This window comes from Podarcis muralis, chromosome 15 (genome assembly GCF_964188315.1).
Source record: "Podarcis muralis chromosome 15, rPodMur119.hap1.1, whole genome shotgun sequence".
NCBI lineage: Eukaryota > Metazoa > Chordata > Lepidosauria > Squamata > Lacertidae > Podarcis > Podarcis muralis.
Genome location: NC_135669.1, coordinates 11,816,544 through 11,836,661, shown reverse-complemented (window position 1 = coordinate 11,836,661; position 20,118 = coordinate 11,816,544). Strand labels below are relative to the sequence as shown.

Below are 20,118 nucleotides of genomic sequence, written 5' to 3'. Positions count from 1 at the left end.
TGCTGGAACGCCAGCTGGGACTGGGTGTTGTGGAATCATAAAATCATGAGTTGGAAGGGTCCCGCAAGGATCATCTAGTCCAACCCCATGCAATGCAGGAATGTGCAACTTTCCCTTATGGGTATTGAACCTGCAACATTGGCATTATCAGTTGTTGTTGTTTAGTCATTTAGTCATGTCCAACTCTTTGTGACCCCATGGACCAGAGCACTCCAGGCACTTCTCTCTTCCACTGCCTCCCGCAGTTTAGTCAAACTCATGCTGGTAGCTACACTATCCAACCATCTCGTCCTCTGTCGTCCCCTTCTCCTCGTGCCCTCAATCTTTCCCAACATCAGGGTCTTTTCCAGGGAGTCTTCTCTTCTCATGAGGTGGCCAAAGTATTGGAGTCTCAGCTTCACGACCTGTCCTTCCAGTGAGCACTCAGGGCTGATTTCCTTAAGAATGGAGAGGTTTGATCTTCTTGCAGTCCATGGGACTCTCAAGAGTCTCCTCCAGCACCATAATTCAAAAGCATCAATTCTTCAGCGACCAGCCTTCTTTATGGTCCAGCTCTCACTCATTATCAGTACCACACTCTAACCAACTGAGATACTGAGATACCCAGAAATACATTAAGCTCTGCTGCAAGAGATGCACTGACTTCCAGTCCAATTCTGAGTAGGGATGGCAGTGAATTTTGATTCAGCTTGCATTTAAAGGCAGAGCTGCTTAATTTGCACTTTCCAAAACAATGCACAATTTGAAACCCAGCCATTCATGGAAATTCACCCTTCTCTGAATTTTGCGATGAAGTTTTCCAGCCGAATTTTGTGTACAAATATATATACCAGAGTAAAATGTGCATAGAATTGCATATGCTATTTATTTGTTTTTATTCCATGAAATTTATACACCGCTTAATTGTAAAAAAAAAATCTCATAAAGGGAATTTTACAAAAAGCATAATATTAGTAAATGTAACTTACAAAAATCCATTCTATTTGCGGAAAGTACATTGCAAAAATGTTTGTATTTGGAACGACACCTTCATTCTCTTAATTTTGGTGCTAAGCAAAGGCCTTTAATTTCCCCCAGGCCTTTTATAACTTTTCAAAATTGAACTTTTCTGCTGCTTTCGGGAACTTTTTCCATTGAATTGTTGGATTCCTCTCTCTCCCGCCCTAAAATGCCCTGGAATCTTGGAAGGGTGGGATATAAATCTGTTATATACAATATTATTAGAAAGGAAAACTTCTGGATCTATCAATCTATTTAAATATTTATCAACTGCACTTTAATATAAAACATCTCAAGGCAGTATACAACCTAAAAAGCACAGCAAAGCATCTCAGGTTTGAAAGTCCTGTCTGAAAAATACAGTTTTTAGAAGATGTTTGGAAAAAAGCAGAGAGGACTCCTGCTAATTTTGGCCTAGAGATCCAAGACCTAAAAGCACAGGGATTTAATGTAGAAGACAAAACTCTTAAAAACAAAACAAAATAAAACCTAGCTTCTGATTTTTCAGAAAAGAGCTCTCTTTTTGCACATGCCATGTTCCTTAGAATCATTCCATCCTGGGTGCTCATAAAACTAGAGGGGGTTTCACACATGTTGAACGAACCTGGGGGGGGGGGAGAGTTCTGGGGGCCATGCAGTCACTCACCACTGTCATCTGGGCTGTTGCCATAACCATACTCCCTTGACATTTGCACACCCTTTGGATATTGAAAGCCATTCTACTTCTATATGTTACGTCAAAAGTTCATTTCTTCACTGCCTTTTAGCCAAAAAGGCCCCCAAGGCACCTCACAAGGAATAATACAAAGGATAATTCAGGCAAAATAAATTTTAAAAAATAGTGTAGGAAAAATTAAAACAAAATCTAAAATGCATTCACATTTCTGCCAAAAGGGAGTACCCAGCAAAATATCAGAGATTGCAGGAGTAGTTCCTCTCATAGCTGTCAACGTTTCCCTTTTTTAAAGGGAAATTCCCTTATTCCAAGTAGGATTCCTTGCAAGAAAAGGGAAAAGCTGACAGCTGTGGTTCCTCCTTATAAGAATCTCAGGTAGGGGTGATGAGGTGGTGGGGCAGAAAGTAGCCTCTTGATAGACCCAGCACAATTTCTCCCTGTAGCAACCTGCAGTATGTGGTCAGAGCTCCTACGCAAGAGTAAGCACCTTACTAGAGAGGATCCAGCCTTGTAGGGAGAAGCCATACCATTATGTCTGTGCAGACGTCAGGGAAACATAGAAGCAGCAGTGGGTGGCACTAGGCAACATTGCTACACATTTCAGTGTGTAGAGGGACCCCACACTGTTGTGAACCCACCACTGTCATGTCCCATGGCTTTCATTCGAAACCCTGGCTGCTTTACTGAAGAGGGCAGAAGCTGAAATGTTTTAACTAATCAAATCCGTATAATATTTTTTTGTACAGAACAAGGGGGAGCATGAAGTTGGATGTCAGAATGCTGTGTTGTTATGATGATGCTGTATATTGTGATTTTGTTGCATGCCACCCTAATTTCCAAGGAGTGCAAGATTCCAGGGGTTGATTACCCAGGGTTCGTGTTTCCTTTTGGAATGAGGCACAGCAGAGACTGTGGTGTCTTTATGAAATATGGTTTATTTACACACATATATACCTGAGCCTATGGTGGAGGGGTTCACGGCACTAACACCCCCAAAAGGGTCTTGTTCCTCCTGTAGCTACAGCCTTGGATTCAAACAGACATCAAACATTGCTCTGACTTTTTCTCCAGCTTGCTCTGCTCTCAACTTTGTCTTTTCCTTTCTAACTGTCACGAGTTGGCCATTTGCCGTCTCACACAGAGCCCCTTTCCTTTGTTCCCCTTAATGGCCCATCACTCCGGCAATCACTTCATCAGACTTATATTTTAACACGTGCTGGATCCAGGGGCTAGAAGTGTCTTGGCCATGGGTAGGCAAACTAAGGCCCGGGGGAGCCGGATCTGGCCCAATTGCTTTCTAAATCCGGCCCGTGGATGGTCCTGGAATCAGTGTGTTTTTACATGAGTAGAATGTGTCCTTTTATTTAAAATGCATCTCTGGGTTATTTGTGGGGCATAGGAATTCATTCATTCCCCCCCCCCAAAAAGAAAATATAGTCCGCCCCCCCCAAGGTCTGAGGGACAGTGGACCGGCCCCCTGCTGAAAAAGTTTGCTGACCCCTGGTCTTGGCATACAGCCTACATCCCCCCCTTAAGCTCACAGCACTATGATAAGCGCAACATTTTAACATTCTTCATTTTATCTTGCGTTTTATGTGATGCATTTTTGATTGATATTGTATACCATGCTGTGGTCTGTTGGACAGAAGATGAGGTCGTGTTTATATGTGTGTATGTACACACACAAAGAGAGAACTTCTAGTGACCGTTGTACCTAATCTGATGGCTTTAGTCATTCTCACTGCTGCCCTTAAACAGACTCCCCTCCATTGCTAATTTCAAAGACGCATCGCATTGAACATCACAAGGTATAGGATTTCATGTAGCACTAAACATACCTATCCAAAAGTTTCCAACCACTTGTTTTTGTCCTATTAATATTCCTTGGTGCAAATGCATCCCTTCACTAACAAACCCCAGGGTGGAGCGTAAGGCTCTCCCTAGAGCTGCTGTCAAGCTTCCAAACAGTTCAGACTTCCCAGTCGCTTACTAACTTGAGCCGCTGGTAGGAAGCTGAAACCAAAGATGTACAGATCAGATAACACCAACCTGAGATTTGGTCTAATCCTGCAGGGCTCTTAACATTTTTGCTTCACCAAGTATTATTTTGCTCCCTTAGCTCCTGTGTCTAGGCAATCACAAGTTCCATCTGAGGCTGTTTACCCGTGGCAGGCAGCACAAACAGATTGTGCTGCTTCCAATGCTTTTCAAAGGAGAGAGTTTGATATGTGGAGGGCTGTTGGAAGTGTGAGTCCAGCTCCTGACCTGTACCCACAACTCACAGATTATGTATGGTTAGCTCCGCCTCTTTCTCTGTGAGAGATCTTGAGAATCCAGGTTGGTATTCCCTTGGTATTCCATGAAATTGTATTAAAGGTAAAGGTAAAGGTACCCCTGCCCGTACGGGCCAGTCTTGACAGAAATTGTATTAGTGCTTTTCTAACAGGGGACGCGGGTGGCGCTGTGGGTTAAACCACAGAGCCTAGGACTTGCCGATCAGAAGGTCGGCGGTTCGAATCCCCGCGATGGGGTGAGCTCCCGTTGCTTGGTCCCTGCTCCTGCCAACCTAGCAGTTCGAAAGCACGTCAAAGTGCAAGTAGATAAATAGGTACCACTCCGGCGGGAAGGTAAACAGCGTTTCTGTGTGCCTAACCCTAACCCTAAGCCGGAAGCGGCTTAGTCATGCTGGCCACATGACTGTGTGCGGACAAACGCCGGCTCCCTCGGCCAATAAAACCCTTTTTCATTTTAACTTTTTTTCAGCCAGGTGTGTAAAGCTGAATTCACTAAAGTTAAATGCACTTACACTGCAAGTCAACTGCACTGAATTTTCAAACTTTCGGCTTCACTGATTATCCACAAGTTCTAGTGCTGTTTCTTACTTAGAATTTATGACGAAGCTAAATACAAACACATACTCTCTGAATACACATGAGGAAAATATAAGATCAGAATGAACAATAGCCAAAATCAAATTAAGTATATAATTATATAAAAATGCACAGACGTTACTAATTTCTCCGAATAATTTTGTATTTGGAAGGTATAAGAAAGCAGAAAGGTTGATTATTCATATGCAACATAAAATTCCACCACTCTGCTAAATAGTGCTCCTTGCCCTCTGTAACATGCACAAATAGTAAGTTTCTCGGAAGTTGCTATAAATAAAGCTTGTGTATGCCAGTTTATCTAAAGTAATTGATGGAACAGTTTTCCATCCCTGTGAAATATCTAGGCGTGCTGCTACCATCAAATAAATAATTATGGGTCTGCAAACAGTACCAGCATTTGCTCCTATCAAATACAGAGAATAAGCATAACCTAGGATCTAGAGCCACTCTGTCTTCTGCGATGACATTAATCTCCATGACCACTTGTTCCCAAAAGGCTTTTACTGTTGGACGGGTCCATGAGAGGAGCCAGTAAGTGGCTTTCCCAAGTGGCATGTTCACCAGCACAAAGCATTACCATGTGTTGGTGGCAAAGTTCATCAGCTATTGTAGAAGATGCAGGTTGATGGACTACGCAGGGCTATTTTGGTAGTAATGCTTGGGATGTGAGTTCAGTGGCCTTTGGTTCGTGTAGTTTTCTCTGTTTGCCCTTTCTCCATAGTCACTTAATGCAATCAAATGCAAAATGATTTTCCTTTCAAATAAAAAGAGGGAAAAAGGCGAAATGGAGGTGATGGTTCTTTAATACAAGCTCCTTTATTTCTCATAATTTTGCAGTGGTAGCAGATTCATATTTAAATGCCATGTGAATAATTTAGAAATATTTTACATCTTTTATACATCTGGAATTCAATGTAAAACAGCTCTTGTGTAAGAGGAGCCAGTAAAATCAGGAATGAAAGCTTCTGAAATGCTGAAATTGGACAGGATTTTATAGGCCAAATTTTGAAATGTGAGGTAAGGCAAAGGGGTACAAAACTACAAAGGAATTATTTATTGTGAAGGCACGGGGGAGAACCCGGAATTAGAGTTGGAGTGCGGCTTAGAGAAATCACATAGTGGGCTATTGCCAACACTAGTTTTGCTCAGAGAGTAGACCTGCTAAAATAAATAGGCATGGCTAACTTAGGTCCACGCGGGTGGCGCTGTGAGTAAAAGCCTCAGCGCCTAGGACTTGCCGATCGAAAGGTTGGTGGTTCAAATCCCCGCCGCAGGGTGCGCTCCCGTCACTCGGTCCCAGCGCCTGCCAACCTAGCAGTTCGAAAGCACCCCCGGGTGCAAGTAGATAAATAGGGACCGCTTACCAGCGGGAAGGTAAACGGCGTTCCGTGTGCTGCGCTGGCTCGCCAGATGCAGCTTGTCACGCTGGCCACGTGACCCGGAAGTGTCTGCGGACAGCGCTGGCTCTCGGCCTATAGAGTGAGATGAGCGCACAACCCTAGAGTCTGTCAAGACTGGCCCATTGGGCAGGGGTACCTTTACCTTAACTTAGGTCCATTAATTCCTATGGTTGTGCTGTGAGTAGAAGTTAGTTGGATGCAGCGCAGAGACAGCTGGTGACGTGATAACTCACCATCCCTGAGGCCATATCTTCTAGCACCTATCATGTCAACATTTCTACACTATCACAACCAGTTGGTTGATGCTGTCCTGGAAAACGCTGTGTGCCAGGTACCAGATGATGAATGTAGCAGGGCTAAGTCACTGCACGGAGGCCGTTCCCTTTGGGCCTCCGTATTATGTTTTTGACATGTGCTCTGGCTGTTAGACAATAGGCTTAATCTTGGTAGGCAAAAACCTTTTAAAGTTTAGACCTTACTAATATAAATATTTTAACACATCATTAATGGCCAAGCGTGGGACTTTATAGGCCAGACGTCTTGTAAAGTACAAGAGGAGTTCCTAAAGTACACAGATTGCTGCTTTTTGTTCTACATGCCAGCAGAGGTTGGCTTATTACATCGAAAACTTCACTTAGCAAGTGACACAACACATGCAGTCTAAAAGGAGGGATTTGCAACTCTGCCGATTCTGATTTCGTCCCAAGTTCTGATTATTTTCCAATCTTAAGTTCAGTCCACCACATTTTCATACCAGTTTGCATTTTTTACAAAAAGTATTTACGAAAATTCTACCAACATTTTAGTGTGGATGTTTGCCAATATACACATTCCTGTATATTATTTTGACTAATTTATCATTTATACCTACACTCCACCCTAGTATTTGTTTAGATGGCTGGAGAACTGCTTTGCAAAATTCAGAGAACTGTAAATTGCAAAGGATGGCTGCATTTCTGTTTATTGACTGAACAGAAATGTAGTTTTAATTCATCACATTTTGTCAGCCGTGTATGTAGTGCTTTCATAGGATGTGTTTTGTGCAGCCAGCCTGTGTTCACGTTCTTCATTGGATGCAATTCAGCTAACCTAAATGCATCATGTTCATTCACCATACCGGATCAACTGACTGCTTGCAGTGGTTTCATTGGGAGGAGTTCACCGCGGGAGGAAAGTGGATTGTGGCTGGGTGGAGCAGAGGCTGTATCCTAGTTTCACAGCACGTGGGTCACTGTTGCTTACCCAGAGAGGGAAGCAACAAGGAGGTCAGTACTGTGCAAAAACACAAGAAGCTTCATGCCTCCATCTCTGTCACTGCGTGAAAAGCTAATTGGAAGCTCTTTGGGGCACAGTGTTGTCTTGTACTCTATAAGGCACAATACATTGTTGGCACTATAGAATCAATAGTAATTAAACCTTTTATATCACTTTCAGTATTCCATTATGCTTTATCATCTCACCTGCTGAGTAGGCTGCTAGCATTTCCATTGAATTTAAGAGCGACATGTGTCCCTTATTTATGTTTATGTCTCAACCGGCTCTCACCAAAGGCTGCTTGGCTACTGTTGAATCATGACAGGTCCTTTTCAGTGGTGGTTTCCTATTTGTGAAAAACCCTCCATGGCGAGGTGTGCCTGTCTCTGTTGTTACTGATTTTTTTAAGGAAGAATTTGAAAACATTCCTGTTTACTCGGGCATTTGACGGTTGAACAATACTGTTCCTGTCAACCCTGGGATCACTGGATGAGATAATGTTTTCAACTACGGTACTTTTAGGATGCTTTGACCGTTTTCAGAACAGCTGGGCTTCTTCAAGGGAATGGTGGGATATACATTGAATTGTTGCTGTTGTTGTTGAGCCTTACAACAGCCCTGTGAGGTAGATTAGGAGATAACCAAAGACACCTAACAAACTGCAGAGACGATCCCTCTACTCCGTACACCAAGCCAGTTTCCCCAGCACGGCCTCTGGTTGAGTCACAAACTCTTTGAGACAGAAAGTTTGCTTAGAAACTTGCATTCTTTGAGTGGTATGTTTCCTAAGAATGAACAAAGTAGGAATCAATCGCTGGCTCTTTTCAAACAGAACAACTGTTCAGTGTTCTTGCTCATCTAAAATAAGTTGTCTTCTGCCAGACTGAGTGAGCGGGCAAATAAGTATATTGGTCGAAAGACTGAGCGTATGAGAAGAAACTGAAAGTGAATGCACTGCATTCAAGAATTTCATTACAAGAAACAAGAAGGGTGCAAGTGTTGCTTTAATTAAATCTGAAGTTAAATGCCTTCTCCCTCTCTTTCAACAATGGTACCATCTTTGCCAAGGGTGAAGAGTCTCAGTTTCCACAACACCTCCCCACTACAACTTTATTTTTCTTGCACCACCTCCACTCCTTTAATATCTATTCCTGCAAGAAACGCTGTGGTACATATGTCCAAAAGTAACGGGTTGTCTGGGATTTTGCTCATCTCTTCCTCTTGGGAAGTGCAGCTCCCACACTGGTCTTACCATTGCCTCAGTCGGCCATACAACTTGGAAGATTAAATTTAGATTGCAGATGTATGCTCTTGTGATACTGGAGATGCTTGTCAAGCCTTCTGAGAAGTGTGTGTGTGTCTAATGACCTTCAGAGCAGGATCTCTCATCAGTTTTCTATAGCGTCTTCTTGGGAAATAAATCTTTTCGTGGCAAGCAATAACCATGTGTACATTTAAGGAAACCCCGAGGATTTTCCCTATTGGCCATAATGAGGCTTCCAGTAAATCCTTCAAGTCGAACGTTCCCAAGTGTTCCCCTCCCCCACTTTCCAGATGTTTTAGCAGCTTATCTTCCTCACTGCTTGCTCTAAAGCTGATCTTCCTAGCTCCTTGCCTTGTGCCCTCTCTGCAAGAATATATATCTACAGGCATCCAAGTCCCTGCTGTTTGGAAATATCAGTGACCCTAAAGGAGGCAATCATGTCTTCAGTACAAACCATCAGCCCCCACTGTGTTCTTGTTTCTCATTTTACCTTTTTCTTCTTTCTTGTGACATTTATGGAAATCAGGCTGCAATCCTACATATGTGAACTTACCAGGGAGTAAGTCCTAGTGAACTCAGTGGGACTTACTTCTAAGTAGACATGAATGAAATTGCTCTGTGAGACTCCTAGGTCGCAGGGAAGTCGACCAGATTTCTTCCTTTTTATTTTATTTTTTTATATTTACATTTATATGTACATATGTGCACAAAATTTCTTCTTCATAATGAAACACCCACCTTTTCCTGCCTATGACAAAGACATAGACACTCAAACTGATTTATGTGTACGTATGCCTCTCCCGTCTTGTTTGTATTATTTTACATTATATTTTGAGGTTAAATTTAAGCTGTAATAACTTAAATATATCCTTATCAATCATAAGTGTTAATGAATTGGTTGTTTTGCATACATATTTAAAAGGGATTTATTTATGTATTTGAGTATGCATGAATGACCACTAGCATAGATGATTTTGAAAGAAAAAGAAACAAACTTATAGGGAGGGACAGGCCTCGGATAGCCCTTCCGTTAGACATAGTGTGACAGCTGCCTTAGTTGGCAGGTGCTGGATCTGTAGAACAGAACTCTGTGTGGCAGCAACCTTCACTACCTCTCTCAAGCTAGTGTCCTGCTCCTAGGTGGGCTGGAGGAGTTGCCCCACTGCCAACACTGAAGGTATACATACATTTGAAACCCACTGTCAGACTTCGGGGAATCAGATCCCTCCCCCGGTGGCAGTGATTAAGAAGATCAAACAAAAAGAGTGTTCTTACCAGAGTTTCTTTAATAATCACAGCGAGGGACAAAGGAATGCATATCCCTCTAAAAATGGTGTTGCTCCCTGTTAAGGTTTACCCCCTCTGTTCCCCTTGATCTACGTCACTCCTACATCAGGTAACCTGAGCTTGTTGCCTATGCGCTTTCTGGTCTATCACTCTCAGAGCCCATCTAGTCCTAGGTGGGGGGGGGGGGGGTCAGGAATGCTGTCCACGGACACTGAATCTGCCAGCTGTGTCTCTCCTGGTGTGCCCTCTTCTAGCTGTTCCTCGCCCAGTATTTCCCAGCTTCTCCCCTCTGGACTATTCCCCTCTTCAAACCACTGTTCTAAATCAATACTGTCCTTCTGCCCTTGGGAAGGTTCAGGAGAAGGGGGCGGTGGCTCCCACCATTCCTCCTCAGTCCAGCCCCTGATGCCCATGTATACCTCTTTAGCAGCCAGGCATCTTCCAAAGAATCCTGGGAACTGTAGGTTGTTTAGGGTGCCGAGCATTGTTAGGAGACCCCTCACAGAGTTACGATTCACAGTACTCTTACCAAAGTACAGTTCCCAGGATTTATTGGGGGAAGCTGTGACTGTGGCGTGAAAAGTGCTATAAGCATATGTGGTCGATGTGACCAAAGTATGATTTAGCTGCCGGCCCAGTTGGCTTCCATATGTGGAGTGGAGGAGGACGCCATCTTGCACTTCACTCCAAACAGCAAAATGTCTTGCGCCAGCCCCAAAGAGCCTGTATCCAATAACTGTTTAGCCATGACCTCTCAATGGAGACCTCAGATTCTGCTTGGGGGAGCAGAGATCACGTGAGGGTTGTTAGATTTCATGTCCTGCTTGTGGGCCAATATCAGAAACAGAAGATACACAGAAGACTGCACAAAGAAGGTGGGTCTTGTGTTCTTATAGATACACTTTGAATTCCTTACTGACTTATTCACAAAACAAACGAATCTTCAGTGGCTTTGCTCTTAGCAGCTGCTAAGCCCTTTAATTTATCCAAGTCATTTACAATTTCTGATGGAACTGTTAATGGTGTGATGCGCACAGTGGAGAGGGAAGAATCTGAAAGGCTTAAATACTTTCTTTTTGTTTACTGCTGCTGTTTGTAATTTGTTTGTGTTTTGTTTTTTTTACTCCTCTCCCCAGAGGCAGAAAGCTGTGTTTGGAATATGTCATTGCCATGTCCCTAACCCCTTTATCATGTTGATGCAGTGTAGATTGAAAGAGCGAACTGCAGCCCACCCAGGGGGGGACGCAGGATTGCTACCAGCTTTCAGTTCAAAGTACCTGCCTGTGATATGAAACATACCATAAAATTAATGCTTTCCAGATGTCCCCAAGAATTCTCCGCCATCCATTTCACCTACGTGAATGTTACTGAGTAGGAAATGTTTTTCCTTTCACCTCATTGTCCTTCTTAGCTAACACCCGACACTTTGATGGATTTAGTTGCTACTAGAATGTGTAAGCTAGTTGTGGTCATATGTTCTTGCCAGCAGCAGCAAGAGATTTTCTTTTCTTTTTTAAAAACGAAACGGCTTTAAATACTGGTGTTGGGAGTTAAATGGACATTTTTGGTAAGCGCTTAATTCTGCTACCGAGTTCCTCCGTTGAGATTCCAATCCAAAAGCGGGCAAGGGCGGATGCTAAAGATGTAAGTACAGTGGTACCTCGGGTTACAGACGCTTCAGGTTACATACGCTTCAGGTTACAGACTCCGCTAACCCAGAAATAGTACCTCGGGTTAAGAACATTGCTTCAGGATGAGAACAGAAATCGTGCTCTGGCGTGGCGGCCGCAGCAGGAGGCCCCATGAGCTAAAGTGGTGCTTCAGGTTAAGAACAGTTTCAGGTTAAGAATGGACCTCCGGAATGAATTAAGTACTTAACCTGAGGTACCACTGTTGGCTGGTTTGCCAGTGTCCATGGCACCTCCAAAATAGGAGTGGAAAACACTGGCACCAACTCCAGTTTTCTGGGCACCCACAAAATTTTCCCAGCCTGCACCGCCACTGCCTTAATGCCGACTCTCCAGAGCTACAGTGAAGACTGGGCCAGGGCCTCCGCCTCCACCGCAGGGCCTCTGTTGGGGCCCAGTGTGGCCCCCGGGGTGCGGCTGCAGCAGGCCTCAACAGAGGTCCTGCGACAGAGGCAGAGACCCCAACTCCTCCATGGTGCCAGAGAGCGACGGCAGTGGGCAGAGGCCAAGCAGCATGCAGGATGTGTGACGTGACATCATGACGTCACGTCACATCATGCCACTGAGCACCCGCAGTCTAGGGCCCAAGTCAGCGCCCCTGGTAGGAAAGGCTACTTGCTGAAACCTTGAAGAGCCATTTCCCCTCAGTTAGATAATTCAATTGTCATACTCAGTAGAAGGCAGCTTCATATGTTCACCCTTTTCCTCAGCCTAATCTGCACCACAAAATGGGAAATTGGCGGCGGCTGTGGGATGTGTGCAAAAATCATGTGCAGCCCTCCAAGCTCCTTGGAGTAGGGCAGGAAATAAATCTATGTTATGATTTGGTTAGAAGCAACAGTTATTTATGCCTGTAATTTACCGTATTTTTCACCCCATAAGACGCACCTGGCTATAAGACGCACCTGACCATAAAACGCACCTAGTTTTTAGAGGGGGAATGCAAGAAAAAAAAAATTCTTTAAAGGGAGTGCTGAGCAGAGCCTGTATGCATCCCAGGGTCTGCTCAGCGCTCCCTTTCACGAGCCGCGTGGAGCATGTGTGCGACACTTGCAGGCACTTGCAGCTCGTCACTGCCCTTCTCCCTCCTCGGGGAAAAGCCCCCAAGAGCCACACACACGCTCCACGTGGCTCTTTAAAGGGAGCGCTGAGCAGAGCCTCCTGCCTGCATTCGCTCCATAAGACACATACACATTTCCCCTTACTTTTTAGGAGGGAAAAAGTGCATCTTATGGAGCGAAAAATACGGTAATCAAGTTAAGGCCCATCTTGCTGTCTTGTAGAGTCCTTGAAGGGTGGGGAGGTGGAGAGGCCCCAATCCACAGTCAAGCAGGATGAACATTTTGTGAAATAAATAAATCCATCCTGCGTTCCTACCCATGCGGTAGCTTGTATTGCATCATTGGGCCCCTATCCTCTGGCACTCCAGATGACTCTACAGGCCTGGCACTGCAAACCTGATTCATGCCTCAGTTGGCCTGATCCTGTGTTTTGACAGGCCTGATGTGAGTTGACACAAAGGAAGGCAGGAAGCAGTTGGATCTAACCGATTGCCCCATGGAACAGGTTCAGTAGAGCAGAGCAAAATGAGGACCACAATGATCTCCTTAGCAAAGCTTTATTTTGTTTGGATTTATGCTCTGCCTTATTTTGCACACAGAGTAATAAAATATGTGCTGTGCATATCCAATGGGTACATTGGAAAGATATAAATGCAGAGGAGTCATTTCCAAAATCAAGTTTTGATTTACTTAAGTTTTATATGGATCACTTTTTAGAAACTTGAAGCCTGTATTATATAGCTTTGATGTGTTCAGTTTTTAATTTCTTTACAGGTTTTCCCATCAAAACTAGTTTTATAGGCTACCTTAGTGTTTAGGATGTAACTTAGGATGTAACCTAGACTAGTCATCAGAATGTATGAACAGAACTGCTGAGACAGACATCAGATTTTAATTGTGATCAAATCATGCTGGTGTGATTAAATCTTGTAGCAGCATGGGTGTTTCTGATGCTGCTATAGGGTCAGGGCCAAACTGCCTTTCCAACGTATGTTTCAATTAGATGTATTGCCATTGCGTTTCACTGGTTAATCCATATTTTACTTGCAAAGTCTTATATTCCACAAATTTGTAATTTTCATCAATTAATTGATTCAATGTCAAAATATCTTTTTTCATCCAATTTTGCCAAATTATTACTTGATTTCCAATTTTTAATTTTGGGTTGGCCCATATTGTTAATTTCTCATTCTGATAGGGGTCATCCTTATTATTTTTATTTATATTCATCCAAATTTTTATAGGTGCTTTAATAGTCTCCAGGATAATAGGATATTTCATAAAATTGGAGCCGAGTTTAGTCCACCCTACAAGAGGTCCAAAGAAACTACATTCGAGAGTAGCCCAATTGTATTGGTTTTTATGAATACAATAACCATTAAACACTTTTATGAATACAATAACCATTAAACACTTATCCATCAGTACAGGTAATGGTGTTTGTTTTTCTTGAATGGGGAGGTATTCCTAAAGGCCTTGAACTTTCTCCTCTAAGAGTGCAATTGACTAGACTACAAGCAACTGTGATCAGAGCTCTATTCATACATTCTACCAGCACATAAATGGGACTACATCAGCTAGCAGATTGCCCACTCTGTCTCACCATGCTTCCGACACATGAACATCTGCAAAAAGGAAGCCCTTATTTGAACAGCCCCTCCAAGTGTCCTTATTTTCCAGGGTCTGTCCTGGATTTACAGAAGTCGTTCCTTTCTGATTTGATCCTGGAATGTACCACTTTTCCTTTGGATGTCCATATTTACATCACAGAAATGTTGGAGGGTATGGTAGGACGTCTTATTTTCATCATGTTAGAGGGCATCGACTTATGCAATTCCTGAGCCAAGGCAATAAGTAACCATACAACCTTTAGAAGACATCTGATGGCAGGCCTATCTAACGAAGTTGTTTAATGTTTTATTATTTTTAAAATATATGTCGGAAGCCGCCCAGAGTGGCTGGGGCAACTCAGTCAGATGGGCGGGGTATAAATAATAAAATTATTATGATTATATCCCTATTTTCATCTGAGAGATGTTGGAGGGTATGTGATCAGGGTTCCGCTTCGTCCGGATGATTTCATGGGTACAGCTGTACATGCAGCTTTTGTACTCTGCGTATTAATGTCAGCAGGTAGGCCAAGTCAGAGTATTTGGTATCAGGGGCCTGGCTAGTTGGCCCATTTCCACTAGAATGTTGATATACAGTGGTGCCTCGTAAGACGAAATTAATCCGTTCCGCGAGTCTCTTCGTCTTGCGGTTTTTTCGTCTTGCGAAGCATGGCTATTAGCGGCTTAGCGGCTATTAGCGGCTTAGCGGCTATTAACGGCTTAGCGGCTTTAAGAAAAAGGAAAGAAACTCGCAAGAACTCGCAAGACGTTTCGTCTTGCGAAGCAAGCCCATAGGGAAATTCGTCTTGCGGAACGACTCAAAAAACAGAAAACCCTTTCGTCTAGCGAGTTTTCCGTCTTGCGAGGCATTTGTCTTGCGGGGCACCACTGTACCTTGTGAGCCAGTCATCTGAATAGGGTTCTGGTCTTGTCCCTTTCACCAGATAACCGCAGAGAAGTTGAATAGTTTGGGAAACAGCTTCCCTCTTCTCTGCCTTCCCTACTGTTTTTTGTTTAGTTATCATTTTATGCAGCAAGCTTGATCAGAGCTAATGTCACGTTAGCCATAAATTGTACCAGTTGTCTTATTGAAATGATCTGCACACTCTCTTAGGAGGTCAGAGTAGTAACCAGCTGTACTGTGCTGATCCAACGTTCTCAACCATTAATGTACAGAGGAACCATTGTGGTGCTTCCTTGCAGAAATATATACAGGCCCTGGAAATACTAACGATGATTTGGAAGAATGGTGATTGGGTAAAGGGGATCATAGAAAAAAAAATTACTATTCATTGCAAATATGTTGTTGCGTACTGCTAATTAATTTTTAAACAGGCTCACTAGGGACCTCATTGCTAAAACATGACGATTTATCCGCTGGCAGAATAACTGTTAATCCACAACAAAACAGAAAGGAACCTCGTGAAGCTTGGGTCTCACTCAGCAGGCAAAATTTGTTCCAATTTTTTTGCATTAAAAAGTTTTAATGGAACTTCAGAAAGATTTTAAGCTTCAGGAGATGAGCGCTTCCAAATTTGGAAATGTACCAGCATTATTGGAGCAGTGGTGATGGGGATTACTCTTTAAGGAAAGGGTGTCTCAGAAAACAGAAAAGATAAGGCCAGTCAGTGTGTGGGTTGATATTTGAAGATACATCCCTTGACTGTATGAGGGAGAAAAAATTGCTCTGAAACATCATGAACACCCACATCAGTTGATTCTCCTTCTTCTTCTTAGGCCAGCATCAGTTTTCATAAGGCCACAACTAAGAATACTTAGAGCCCTTGTAGAGATAACCCCAGATCTCCAAGGATTCTCAAGAGAGGAGACAGATACTCTCCTCAGACAGCTTCCAGAGGTGATCCAAGAACCGAGACAGGGATTTGGTGCTGAGGAACCTACAGAAGAAGTACAAGACAGCCCAAAATACCTTGTTGCCCAGACAAGATCCCAACCCAAACAGGAGGTGTTTTACCTTGCAAGTACAATAGCAAGGATCATCCAGTTTGCAAATTAAGGGTTAATTCTGTTTAGTGTGAGCATCAACTAGCCAAGAGGGGGAAAGATGGAAGTGTTGCTTAGCAACCAGGCCAAGCGTCATGATCTTCAGTGAAGTAGCACACCACACGTTCTGATTGGCAATGTAGTTCTGAGGGAACTTCCCTCTGTATATTTGGTTGCATGTCTTCCTTCTCAGTGCAAGGCCTGAACTGAAAGATAAAACCTCTCTTTTCTTTTCTCCCCAAAGGAGACACTGTTTTTGTTCAGTTTGTTCGGCAAAGTGTTATCAGGACTTTTTTGTGTTATCAGAGACTGTGTCTGTGTTATATACAGTGGTACCTCGGGTTAAGAACTTAATTCGTTCCGGAGGTCCGTTCTTAACCTGAAACTGTTCTTAACCTGAGGTCCACTTTAGCTAATGGGGCCTCCCGCTGCCGCTGCGCCACCACCGCACGATTTCTGTTCTCATCCTGAAGCAAAGTTCTTAACCCAAGGTACTATTTCTGGGTTAGCGGAGTCTGTAACCTGAAGCGTATGTAACCTGAAGCGTCTGTAACCTGAGGTACCACTGTAAGTGATTTTGCTCACACTTTGCATCCAGGAGGGCCCAATGGAAGGCCTTTCCAAAGCCTGAGAGTACTCAGCTGCCTGTGTAGATGCTCCAGGCTGCATTTCTGATAGCTCACTACATGAGGCTCCTGCACACCAGAAGGTTCCTAGTTCTGGCCTCAGCAGCCCCTGGAAGAGCTTTTACGCTCTCAGCTGCTGCTTCCTCTCAGGCAAGCACAGAAAGTGCTTCTTATTCTCTGCTGGGTTGTTGTTTGATTGTTACACCTTGCAGTTAAGAGCCCTTGGCTCCTGGGTGCCCAAAAGGACTATTATGAAAAGACTATTTCCAGACAACCTGGAGCAGGTTGCACCTTATGCCATCTGAGCAGAACTTGGCAGAATAGCATCCCGTGAATTCATTTCTCCTGCCAGAAAGTCCCAGGAGCAGAGTCTCCCAGTGATGAATGAAGTTCCATGTTTGAACCATGTTTGCATTTGATTCCTTTCTGAACCTCTAGATCCATCTTCCCTATCATCACAAACTCTCAGCAAATGGGGAAGCACATAACTTGTGCCAGGAAAACCATGTTGATAACATATTACTGAATCATCTGGAAGGAAAAGTTGACTTTCTCTGATCTCTGTTTCAGACCCACAGAATAGTTTCCATAGGTTGCAGCCAATACTAGTCGTAACTCCATAACCCACCAACATTTCTCCGATGAAAATAGGGGCATCCTATTCCATACCCTCCAACATTTCTCCAATGTAAACAGAGACATCCCCTCCAACATTTCTCCAGTGAAAACAGGGATGTTCTATTCCATACGCTCGAACATTTCTCCGATGAAAATAGGGATGTCCTACCATACCCTCCAACATTTCTCCAATGAAAATAGGGGAAAGGGGGGACATTCCAAGATCAAATCAGAAACTGGGACGGCTTCTGTAAATCCGGGACTTTCCCTGGAAAATAAGGACACTTGAGGGTCTGCTACTGAGAGCAGACTCGTTGAAAATGAATCAAGTTATGTCCATGAATTTCAGTGAGTCTATTCATAGGTAAAACTGAGTTGGATCCTCCACCATCTTAGCATACCAGCCTTAACACCATCACTTGCCACTTAAAGAGGACTTTCTCCCTGGGTGCAAGTGTCCAGCACAGCTGAAACGACCAATAAATGTTGCATATGGGCTGTATGTGCTGAGCATGTATGCTGTTGCCCATTCATTTATTCCTCCGCATCCCTCTGGGCTGCTCCTGGGCTTTTGTCACCGTCTCCTTACCCTAGCTTGCTGTGTGTGTCATTCTTATTTTATGTTTTCTGAGTCTGCTCCCACAGAAAATCTATTATTAGTCTCTAGGGTGAATGTCAGTGAGTAGGATTATTTATACATGTAAATCAGGAGGACTGGGGGATTGAAGTTATAATGACAGGCTCCTCCAGCCTGATGCAGGTGATTACGACGCGGCAGGTTTCGTTCTTTCTGCCAGAATCCATGTACCAATAGAGGCGATTTACTGTTGGTGCAGATGGGAGTGTTGGGCTGTAAATCTAAATGCTGGATGTGTCCACTTGCTTGTTTCTCAGGTTCTTTTTTCCCTGACAATAAATCAAATTCCATGCTCTTCGAAAAGGGGAGAGAAAAAAATGAGCACAGTATGTTCATAGACAGACCATGGCATTCATGGAAGAAAGAAATATTCTGAGCTTCCTGCTTTCACTCTGCCTTTGCACCCTTGAAAGCACGCCATTGGAATGGTCCACTCTTTTATATTCTTTGTAAACCAGGGTGGCTAATGTGGTACCTTCCAGATTTTGTTGGACTCCGACTCCCATCAGCCCCAGGCATCAGGGCCAATGGTCAGGGCTTATGGGAGCTGTAGTCCAGCAACGTCTGGAGGGATGTGATACATAAGAGAGCCAGTGTGGGGTAATGGTTAAGAGCGGTAGACTCGTAATCTGGTGAACCGGATTTGCGCCTCCTCTCCTCCTCCTCCTCGCCTCCACAGTTGCTGGGTGACCTTGGGCTAGTCCCACTTCTCTGAAGTCTCTCAGCCTCACTCACCTCACAGAGTGTTTGTTATGGGGGAGGAAGGGAAAGGAGAATGTTAGCCGCTTTGAGACTCCTTCGGGTAGTGATAAAGCGGGATATCAAATCCAAACTTCTTCTTCAGTCAAGTACAACATTCCTTGTTTTCCTAGAGTGGACATGTGGGGGAATGTTTGGTCCAGCCAGTCAAAAACTTCCTGTTTCCTTCTGGCTGGGACATACTTCCTTTGCATGTGACTAGAGGTGGGCGTGACCTTACCTGTCCACAAAAGGACAAGGCATACTGCACACTCTTCCTCTTTGACTTCCTCTGTCGTTGGAGCAGCCTTTTAGCTAGAAATGCTCTGTTGGTTTGCAGTCAACAGAGGACACTGGGATTATCCCCATATGCTATAGATCTGCATGTACATACTTTATAACTAAATCTGCCTCCTGGGATCCAACTGTGAACAGAATGCGAGTAAACTATTTTTATATACTTTACACAAGATTGTGGTGTGTTTATTCTTTAAACATAATAGAAACACCGCCACCCAATCCCACCCTTATCCATCTTCCCTCTCTCCACCCCCCTTTCTCTTTTCTCTCCTTTTTTTTATTTTTATTTTTATTTTCTTCTCCCCCTAATGCCTCAACAAATGAAACGGATTTGTAAAAATGTTACATGGGGAAAAATATATATGAGGCACTACACTTCTGTAAAACAAGAAAATCCTTAATAAAATATTAAAAAAAAAAAAAAAAAAAAAAAGAAGGATATAAGGCAACTTAAAGGTAAAGGGACCCCTGACCATTAGGTCTAGTCATGGCCGACTCTGGGGTTGCGGCGCTCATCTCGCTTTATTGGCCGAGGGAGCCAGCGTACAGCTTCCGGGTCATGTGACCAGCATGACTAAGCTGCTTCTGGCGAACCAGAGCAGTGCACGGAAACGCCATTTACCTTCCCACCAGTGTGGTACCTATTTATCTACTTGCACTTTGACGTGCTTTCGAACTGCTAGGTTGGCAGGAGCAGGGAGCGAGCAACGGGAGCTCACCCCATCATGGGGATTCGAACTGCCAACCTTCTGATCGGCAAGTCCTAGGCTCTGTGGTTTAACCCACAGCGCCATGCACTGTGGAACTTACCAGGAACCTAATAGCCAGAGGCTTACACAAGCCTATATAAGCTCGACAACTGCCAAAAAACACTCAACAACATTTCTGTCCGGATTTTCGCTTTTTGCCGACCCTAATTTAGTTTTAGGCTTGAACTTTGCCATGTCTGAAAGGTGGTTGTGGTTCGAAAAGCCTGGTGGGCCAAACTTATGAGGCCTGTGGGCTGGAGGTTCCCCACCACTGGGATAGATGTAAATTCAGGCCTCTGGTCAGATTAAAAAGGTG

The 20,118-nt window shown here is 43.8% G+C and overlaps 1 protein-coding gene across 10 annotated transcripts in view; it reads left to right on the top strand.

Moving 5' to 3' along the window:
- The window catches only part of PKNOX2 (PBX/knotted 1 homeobox 2), a 432,230-nt gene that overhangs the window by 205,876 nt on the left and 206,236 nt on the right, over positions 1-20,118 (top strand). The gene's annotated exons all lie outside the window — the stretch shown is intronic.